The 10,904-nt window shown below is 34.6% G+C and overlaps 1 protein-coding gene across 3 annotated transcripts in view; it reads left to right on the top strand.

Moving 5' to 3' along the window:
* The first annotated feature begins 787 nt into the window (after positions 1–787).
* fgf13a (fibroblast growth factor 13a) overlaps positions 788–10,904 on the top strand; it is a 263,927-nt gene continuing 253,810 nt past the window's right edge. The window contains exon 1 of one of the 3 annotated variants that reach the window (XM_061900045.1): positions 788–986. The gene's annotated coding sequence lies outside the window, so the exon portion shown is untranslated. Of the gene's footprint in view, positions 987–3,832; positions 4,077–10,904 lie in introns of those variants that run through there. The other 2 variants (XM_061900048.1, XM_061900044.1) reach the window with 2 other exon arrangements.

The raw sequence follows: 10,904 nt of genomic DNA, 5'->3' as shown, positions 1-10,904 counted from the left end.
CAGAAAAAAACATGTAGACATGTACTCGCCGTGCTGCGTTTGAGAATACAGGAAAATAGCAAATGTAAACAAAAACAACAACAGCCATGTAGACATGTACTCACCGTGCTGCGTTTGAGAACACTGGGAAATAGCAATGTCAACCAGAAAAAACAGGTAGACATGCAGTTGCCGTGCTGCGTTTGAAAACACTGGGAAATAGCAATGTAAGAAAAAAATTAAATAAAATGTACACATGTAGTCACCGTGCTGCGTTTGAGAACACTGGGAAATAGCAATGTAAACCAAAAAAAAAATATATGTAGACATGTACTCGCCGTGCTGCGTTCGAGAACACTGGGAAATAGCAATGTAAAGCAAAAAAAAACATGTAGACATGTACTCGCCATGCTGCGTTTGATAACTGGGATATAGCAGTATATATATATGTATATTTATTTATATATATATATATATATATATATATATATATATATATATGTATATTTATTTTTATATATATATATATGTATGTATGTATGTACATGTGTGTTTTCTCTCACAGGTTGAGGGAGTGCTTCTAGTAAAATGGTGATATACTACGGCAAGAACCCTATTGATTTACAGCAATTCAATATACTTCCAAATATGGGCTGTATGAACTCAATGTTGGTAGACAAACACAAAACGGTGATGACCAAGCGAGCCTTGATGTTCCTCAAAGACGTCAGCAAAGATCCAAGCATGAAGTCAAAGTTTGAAAGGCTTCTAATTTCTTCTAAAAATAGCCGGCATAAAGATCGAGTAACCTTCCAGCCTGCAGGTCTTTTTCCCGGGTGCTGGAGGTCTCCAAGGCCACGAGGGGACACGCCGCCCGACACCACATCGCCACAAAAAGACTTCTTCTAAACTCACGATGGATGGATGGAACTCATTGGGATTTTGGAACCACTTTCTGGCTGTTTGGAAGAGAGCACCAGGATGCTGCGCCAAGGTCTGAGCTGAAGGTAAGCATCCAGGTGGTTTTGCTATGAAGGAGCACAGCTCTTGCACTTGCTGATGTGCAAGCAACAGCTGACATCTGAGTGGGGCATCGGGAACAAATATGACAAACAAAGAAGAACGATGAGGACTAAGCAGAACATTTGATGTCATGTTGCCAGATGTGCTCAGAAAATATTACACAACGTTCAATATTTAATTAAAATAGTTTAAAAACAATCATATAAATACACTTCTATTATTGTTTTAATCCAAAAATGGATACATTAAATCAATAACTTATTTACTTAATGGATTGTGCAAGAGTCCCTAAATGTCTCGTTTGTTTACAAACCCCGTTTCCATATGAGTTGGGAAATTGTGTTAGATGTAAATAGAAACAGAATACAATGACTTGCAAATCATTTTCAACCCATATTCAGTTGAATATGCTACAAGGACAACATATTTGATGTTCAAACTCATAAACATTTTATTTTGCAAATTATAATTAACTTTAGAATTTGATTCCAGCAAAACGTGACAAAAAAGTTGGGAAAGGTGGCAATAAATACTGATAAAATTGAGGAATGCTCATCAAACACTTATTTGGAACATCCCACAGGTGCGCAGACTAATTGGGAACAGGTGGGTGCCATGATTGGGTATAAAAACAGCTTCCCAAAAAATGCTCAGTCTCTCACAAGAAAGGATGGGGCGAGGTACACCCCTTTGTCCACAACTGTGTGAGCAAACAGTCAAACAGTTTAAGAACAACCTTTCTCAAAGTGCAATTGCAAGAAATTCAGGGATTTCAACATCTACGCTCCATAATATCATCAAATGGTTCAGAGAACCTGGAAAAATCACTCCACGTAAGCGGCATGGCCGGAAACCAACATTGAAAGACCGTGACCTTCCATCCCTCAGACGGCACTGTATCAAAAACCGACATCAATCTCTAAAGGATATCACCACATGGGCTCGGGAACACTTCCGAAAACCACTGTCACTAAATACAGTTAGTCGCTACATCTGCAAGTGCAAGTTAAAACTCTACTATGCAAAGTGAAAGCCATTTATCAACAACATCCAGAAACGCTGCCGGCTTCTCTGGGCCCGAGATCATCTAAGATGGACTGATGCAAAGTTGAAAAGTGTTCTGTTGTCTGACGAGTCCACATTTCAAATTGTTTTTGGAAATATTTGACATGGTGTCATCTGGATCAAAGGGGAAGTGAACCATCCAGACTGTTATCGGCGCAAAGTTCAAAAGACAGCATCTGTGATAGTATGGGGGTGCATTAGTGCCCAAGGCATGGGTAACTTACACATCTGTGAAGGCACCATTAATGCTGAAAGGTACATACAGGTTTTAGAACAACATATGCTGCCATCTATGCGCCGTTTTTTCATGGACGCCCCTGCTTATTTCAGCAAGACAATGCCAAGCCACATTCAGCACGTGTTACAACAGCTTGGCTTTGTAAAAAAAGAGTGGGGGTACTTTCCTGGCCCGCCTGCAGTCCAGACCTGTCTCCCATGGAAAATGTGTATATATATATATATATATATATATATATATATATATATATATATATATATATATATATATATATATATATATATATATATATATATATATATATATATATATATATATATATATATATATATCCATCTATCCATTTTTTTGCTGCTTCTATACTGGTGCCTATCTCATCTGCATTTGGGCTGAAGGCGGGGTACAACCTGGACAAGTCGCCACCTCATCACATATATATATACTGTATATATATATATATATATATATATATATATATATATATATATATATATATATATGTAGGTGTGGGAAAAAATCACAAGACTACTTCATCTCTACAGAGTTCTGTAGAGATGAAGTAGTCTTGTGATTTTTTTCCCACACCTACATATTGCGCTCTACCACGGTATCGAGCACTATTCTCTGGATAATCCAATCAAGATATATATATATATATATATATATATATATATATATATATATATATATATATATATATATATATATATATATATATATATATATAGATATTAATATATATGTATATATATATAGCTCTGTGATGAGGTGGCAATTTGTCCAGGGTGTACACCGCCTTCCGCCCAATTGTAGCTGAGATAGGCACCAGCGCGCCTCGTGACCCCAAAAGGGACAAGCGGTAGAAATGGATGGATATATATATATGGATGTGTATATATATATATATATATATATGTATATATATATATATATATATATATATATATATATATATATATATATATATATATATATGTATATATATATATATATATATATATATATATGTATATATATATATATATATATACACATATATAAATATTTACACACACACACACACACACACACGCACACATACTATATATATATATATATATATATATATATATATATATATATATATATATACGTACATATATATATATATACGTACATATACATATATATATATACACGTACATATATATATACATATATACATGTACAACCAAATGAGGTGGATGTCCTTCACCACTTCACAAGCATGTTGTCACCTCCGCCACACACCCGTTTAAAAAGCAATCACGCCGGTCACGTGACCACCCGGATTGCACATGCGCAGAGAGACGCAAAATCACCACGCCAGCAAGAGAAATTTCTGCAAATTGTTCACATCGACGGCTATCGACGCCAACATAAATCATTATTATTTAAAGAAAAAAAATAAAACATTAAAAAAGATCTTGAAGAAGAGGGGGAAGGAGGCGGGCGTTCACGTGAGCCAGCCAATAGGCGCCTGCGTGACGTGGGTGAACGCGCGCCGTGTTAGTGGTGTGTGTGTGTGTGTGTGTGTTTGTGTGTGTGTGCGTGTGTATCTGTTGATTGTGACGGCTGGGGGAAGAGAGGAGAAGAGAAGACCGCACAAAGGTTTCGTCTTCCTTCTCACACGTCCTCCATCACCGCACTACTCCTTCTCCTCCTCCTTCTTCTCCTCTTTGTCTCTGCGACGCTCATGGCGGGAGTCACCATCCACGCGCTTTGATGTAGCGCGCCACGAGCACGAGATAAGGTAAGCTCTGTGCGCGCGCCATATGCCATCATCATCGTCATCATCATCACACACACACACACACACACACACACACACACACACACACACACACACACACACACACACACACACACACACACACACTTGTATTTTCTACCTTCTTGAGACCTCCATTAAATCCCCACCTTTAATATTATAATACAATTTTACAAGAAAAACTGAACATTTTTGCAATATTGTGAGAAAGGTTGGAATTTTGCTCAATAACAGTCGCAATTTTACAAGAAAAGCTTAAAATGTTGGTGATTTCATGAAAAGAGTCCCAATTTTTTTCGACAAAAGTCAAAATTTTATAAAAAAAATTAAAAAAGTTGGCAATATTATAATAATAATCAAAATTTTACTTGGCAGAATTATCACAAAAGGCATCATTTTACTCCCCCAAAAATGTCATTATTTTATAGGAACGACAGAAAAAGGGCAATCTGAATTCCACATGATAAACGTCACCATTTTGCATTAAAAAGTAATAATTTAACATAAAATTATAATTTTAGGAGAAAATATTGCAATATTTCAGAAACAGAAAGAATATGAGAAATTGTGCGACGGTTAGCCGGCTTCGTGGTGCGGGTTCGTTCTCTCAAATATGCAGTCGGACTTGGACACAGCGTGAAGGTAAGACATGAAGATTTATTTACACTAAGGAACAGACTATAAACAGAAAACTTGCACTAGGCATAAACAGGCAAAACAAAGAGCTAGCATGGGAGCTAGAAAAACAGGAAGCATAGCGCGGAAGCTAGCAAGTACAAAAATAGTTTTTTACCGTAGTCGGGAATAAGCGACGTAGAACAAAAACTAGGATGCGAGGCCGAGTGAACGGATAAGGCAGTTTTAAATAAGGAAGTAATCAATAAACACAAGTGCGCGTCAGGAAACAAGTAACAGGTGGAACAAATCAGAATGTATGGTAACGCAACAAACAAGGAAGTGCACAAACAAACTCAAAAATCCACAAAACATATGATCCGGGTAGCGGATCATGACAAATTGTTTCCAATTTTATTAGAAAAAAGTCGACACATTGTGAGAAAAAGACTGCTCTTAGTTCATTTTTCTTTTCCAATTTCTCTTTTGTAATTGTTTTTTAATCTTCATCATCTACTTCAAGTTATTACAGTATGTCTCTAATAAACATATTATTTTAAAAAATAAAATAAATTTTGGCCAAAGGGGGCGCATTTCAATTCCTTACACACACTTGTTATTTCATATGTTGACAGTCAATTTTTTGGGTCCACCCTCTTTTTGACTGGCACGGCTGCATCACTTCTTCACACCTCCTCATATGGAAGATACTTGTCCTTCTTCATGTCTCAAGAAGGCTAGAAATACAAGAACCCCCACACACACACACACACACACACACACACACACACACACACACACACACACACACACACACACACACACAAATTCTTGTATCGTTACCTTCATTAGAACTCTATAAAATGCCTACTTCTGATATTATAATAAAAGTCATAATTTCACTCAACGCAAGTCAAAATTTTACTAGAAAAACTGTACATGTGTGCAACATTATGATAAAAGTTGGGATTTTACTTATTAACAGTCGCAATTTTACTGTACAAAAAAACCTTAAAATGTTGGCAAATTATGAAAAGAGTCATCATTTTACTCAACAAAATTCACAATTTTATAAAAAAACTTTACAATTTCGGCAATATTATAAAAATAGTTGGAATTATGCCTGGAAAAATTATGACAAAAGTAATCATTTTACTCCAGAAATATCACTATTAAATTATTTCAATATGTGTCCCATTTTTATTTATTTTTTTAATAATAATTTTGTCCAAAGGGGTGCACTTCAATTTTTTACACACACTTGTTATTCCATATTTCGACCAAAGGGGGAGCACATAATTTTTTTTACACACACTTGTTATTTCATATGTTGACCAGAGGGGGAGCACTTCTAAAAGCGACACATTTGAAAAATCCCTCCTTTTTTTGGGACCACCCTCTTTTTGACTGGCAGGGTTGCAAATGACACACACACACACACACACACACACACACACACACACACACACACACACACACACACACACACACACACACACACACACCCACACATTCTTGTATTGTTACCTTCATTAGAACTCTATAAAATACCTACTTCTAATATTATAATAAAAGTCGTAATTTCACTCAACGCAAGTCAAAATTTTACAAGAAAAACTGTACATGTGTGCAACATTATGATAAAAGTTGGGATTTTACTTAACAGTCACAATTTTACTGTACAAGAAAACCTTAAAATGTTGGCAATTTTATGAAAAGAGTCATCATTTTACTCAACAAAATTCACAATTTTATAAAAAAAACTTTACAATTTCGGCAATATTATAAAATTAGTTGGAATTATACCTGGCAAAATTATGACAAAAGTAATCATTTTACTCCAGAAATATCACTATTAAATTATTTCAATATGTGTCCCATTTTTATTTATTTTTCTATAATAATTTTGACCTAAGGGGCGCACTTCATTTTTTTACACACACTTGTTATTTCATATGTTGACCAGAGGGGGAGCACTTTTAAAAGCGACATATTTGAAAAATCCCTCCTTTTTTTGGGACCACCCTCTTTTTGACTGGCAGGGTTGCAAATGAGACACACACACACACACACGCACGCACGCACGCACGCACGCACGCACGCACGCACGCACGCACGCACCCCCCCACACACACACACACACACACACACACACACACACACACACACACACACACACACACACACACACACACACACACATTCTTGTATTGTTACCTTCATTAGAACTCTATAAAATGCCTACTTCTAATATTATAATAAAAGTCGTAATTTCACTCAACGCAAGTCAAAATTTTACAAGAAAAAGTGTACATGTGTGCAACATTATGATAAAAGTTGGGATTTTACTTAACAGTCGCAATTTTACTGTACAAGAAAATCTTAAAATTTTGGCAATTTTATGAAGAGTCATCATTTTACTCAACAAAATTCACAATTTTATAAAAAAAACTTTACAATTTCGGCAATATTATAAAAATAGTTGGAATTATACCTGGCAAAATTATGACAAAAGTAATCATTGTACTCCAGAAATATCACTATTAAATTATTTCAATATGTGTCCCATTTTTATTTATTTTTTAATAATAATTTTGTTCAAAGGGGTGCACTTAATTTTTTTACACAGACTTGTTATTTCATATGTGTACCAAAGGGGAGCACATAATTTTTTCGACACACACTTGTTATTTCATATGTTGACCAGAGGGGGAACACTTTTAAAAGCGACACATTTGAAAAATCCCTCCTTTTTTTGGGACCACCCTCTTTTTGACCGGCAGGGTTGCAAATGACACACACACACACACACACACACACACACACACACACACACACACACACACACACACACACACACACACACACACACACACACACACACACACACACACACATTCTTGTATTGTTACCTTTATTAGAACTCTATAAAATACCTACTTCTAATATTATAATAAAAGTCGTAATTTCACTCAACGCAAGTCAAAATTTTACTAGAAAAACTGTACATGTGTGCAACATTATGATAAAAGTTGGGATTTTACTTATTAACAGTCGCAATTTTACTGTACAAAAAAACCTTAAAATGTTGGCAAATTATGAAAAGAGTCATCATTTTACTCAACAAAATTCACAATTTTATAAAAAAACTTTACAATTTCGGCAATATTATAAAAATAGTTGGAATCATGCCTGGAAAAATTATGACAAAAGTAATCATTTTACTCCAGAAATATCACTATTAAATTATTTCAATATGTGTCCCATTTTTATTTATTTTTTTAATAATAATTTTGTCCAAAGGGGTGCACTTCAATTTTTTACACACACTTGTTATTCCATATTTCGACCAAAGGGGGAGCACATAATATTTTTTACACACACTTGTTATTTCATATGTTGACCAGAGGGGGAACACTTTTAAAAGCGACACATTTGAAAAATCCCTCCTTTTTTTGGGACCACCCTCTTTTTGACTGGCAGGGTTGCAAATGACACACACACACACACACACACACACACACACACACACACACACACACACACACACACACATTCTTGTATTGTTACCTTCATTAGAACTCTATAAAATGCCTACTTCTAATATTATAATAAAAGTCGTAATTTCACTCAACGCAAGTCAAAATTTTACAAGAAAAACTGGACATGTGTGCAACATTATGATAAAAGTTGGGATTTTACTTATTAACCTTCGCAATTTTACTGTACAAGAAAACCTTAAAATGTTGGCAATTTTATGAAAAGAGTCATCATTTTACTCAACAAAATTCACAATTTTATAAAAAAAACTTTACAATTTCGGCAATATTATAAAAAATTGTTGGAATTATACCTGGAAAAGTTATGACAAAAGTAATCATTTTACTCCAGAAATATCACTATTAATATATTTCAATACAGTATGTGTCCCATGTTTATTTATTTTTTTAATAATAATTTTGTCCAAAGGGGTGCACTTCATTTTTTTACCCACACTTGTTATTTCATATGTTGACCAGAGGGGGAACACTTTTAAAAGCGACACATTTGAAAAATCCCTCCTTTTTTTGGGACCACCCTCTTTTTGACCGGCAGGGTTGCAAATGAAACACACACACACACACACGCACATTCACACACACACACACACACACACACACACACACACACACACACACACACACACACACACACACACACACACACACACACACACACACACACACACATTCTTGTATTGTTACCTTCATTAGAACTCTATAAAATGCCTACTTCTAATATTATAATAAAAGTCGTAATTTCACTCAACGCAAGTCAAAATTTTACAAGAAAAAGTGTACATGTGTGCAACATTATGATAAAAGTTGGGATTTTACTTAACCGTCGCAATTTTACTGTACAAGAAAACCTTAAAATTTTGGCAATTTTATGAAAAGAGTCATCATTTTACTCAACAAAATTCACAATTTTATAAAAAAAACTTTACAATTTCGGCAATATTATAAAATTAGTTGGAATTATACCTGGCAAAATTATGACAAAAGTAATCATTGTACTCCAGAAATATCACTATTAAATTATTTCAATATGTGTCCCATTTTTATTTATTTTTCTATAATAATTTTGACCTAAGGGGCGCACTTCATTTTTTTACACACACTTGTTATTTCATATGTTGACCAGAGGGGGAGCACTTTTAAAAGCGACATATTTGAAAAATCCCTCCTTTTTTTGGGAACACCCTCTTTTTGACTGGCAGGGTTGCAAATGAGACACACACACGCACGCACGCACGCACACACACACACACACACATACACACACACACACACACCCACACATTCTTGTATTGTTACCTTCATTAGAACTCTATAAAATACCTACTTCTAATATTATAATAAAAGTCGTAATTTCACTCAACGCAAGTCAAAATTTTACAAGAAAAACTGTACATGTGTGCAACATTATGATAAAAGTTGGGATTTTACTTATTAACAGTCACAATTTTACTGTACAAGAAAACCTTAAAATGTTGGCAAATTATGAAAAGAGTCATCATTTTACTCAACAAAATTCACAATTTTATAAAAAAACTTTACAATTTCGGCAATATTATAAAAATAGTTGGAATTATACCTGGAAAAATTATGACAAAAGTAATCATTTTACTCCAGAAATATCACTATTAAATTATTTCAATATGTGTCCCATTTTTATTTATTTTTTTAATAATAATTTTGTCCAAAGGGGTGCGCTTCAATTTTTTACACACACTTGTTATTCCATATTTCGACCAAAGGGGGAGCACATAATTTTTTTTACACACACTTGTTATTTCATATGTTGACCAGAGGGGAGCACTTCTAAAAGCGACACATTTGAAAAATCCCTCCTTTTTTTGGGACCACCCTCTTTTTGACTGGCAGGGTTGCAAATGACACACACACACACACACACACACACACACACACACACACACACACACACACACACACACACACACACACACACACACACACACACACACATTCTTGTATTGTTACCTTCATTAGAACTCTATAAAATGCCTACTTCTAATATTATAATAAAAGTCGTAATTTCACTCAACGCAAGTCAAAATTTTACAAGAAAAAGTGTACATGTGTGCAACATTATGATAAAAGTTGGGATTTTACTTAACAGTCGCAATTTTACTGTACAAGAAAACCTTAAAATTTTGGCAATTTTATGAAAAGAGTCATCATTTTACTCAACAAAATTCACAATTTTATAAAAAAAACTTTACAATTTCGGCAATATTATAAAAATAGTTGGAATTATACCTAGCAAAATTATGACAAAAGTAATCATTGTACTCCAGAAATATCACTATTAAATTATTTCAATATGTGTCCCATTTTTATTTATTTTTTTAATAATAATTTTGTTCAAAGGGGTGCACTTAATTTTTTTACACACACTTGTTATTTCATATGTGTACCAAAGGGGAGCACATAATTTTTTTTACACACACTTGTTATTTCATATGTTGACCAGAGGGGGAACACTTTTAAAAGCGACACATTTGAAAAATCCCTCCTTTTTTTGGGACCACCCTCTTTTTGACCGGCAGGGTTGCAAATGACACACACACACACACACACACACACACACACACACACACACACACACACACACACACACACACACACACAC

Source organism: Nerophis ophidion, linkage group LG05 (assembly GCF_033978795.1).
Source record: "Nerophis ophidion isolate RoL-2023_Sa linkage group LG05, RoL_Noph_v1.0, whole genome shotgun sequence".
Classification (NCBI taxonomy): Eukaryota; Metazoa; Chordata; class Actinopteri; order Syngnathiformes; family Syngnathidae; genus Nerophis; species Nerophis ophidion.
The sequence above is the reverse complement of the archived record's forward strand: the minus strand, read 5'-3'. Positions and strand labels throughout refer to the sequence as shown.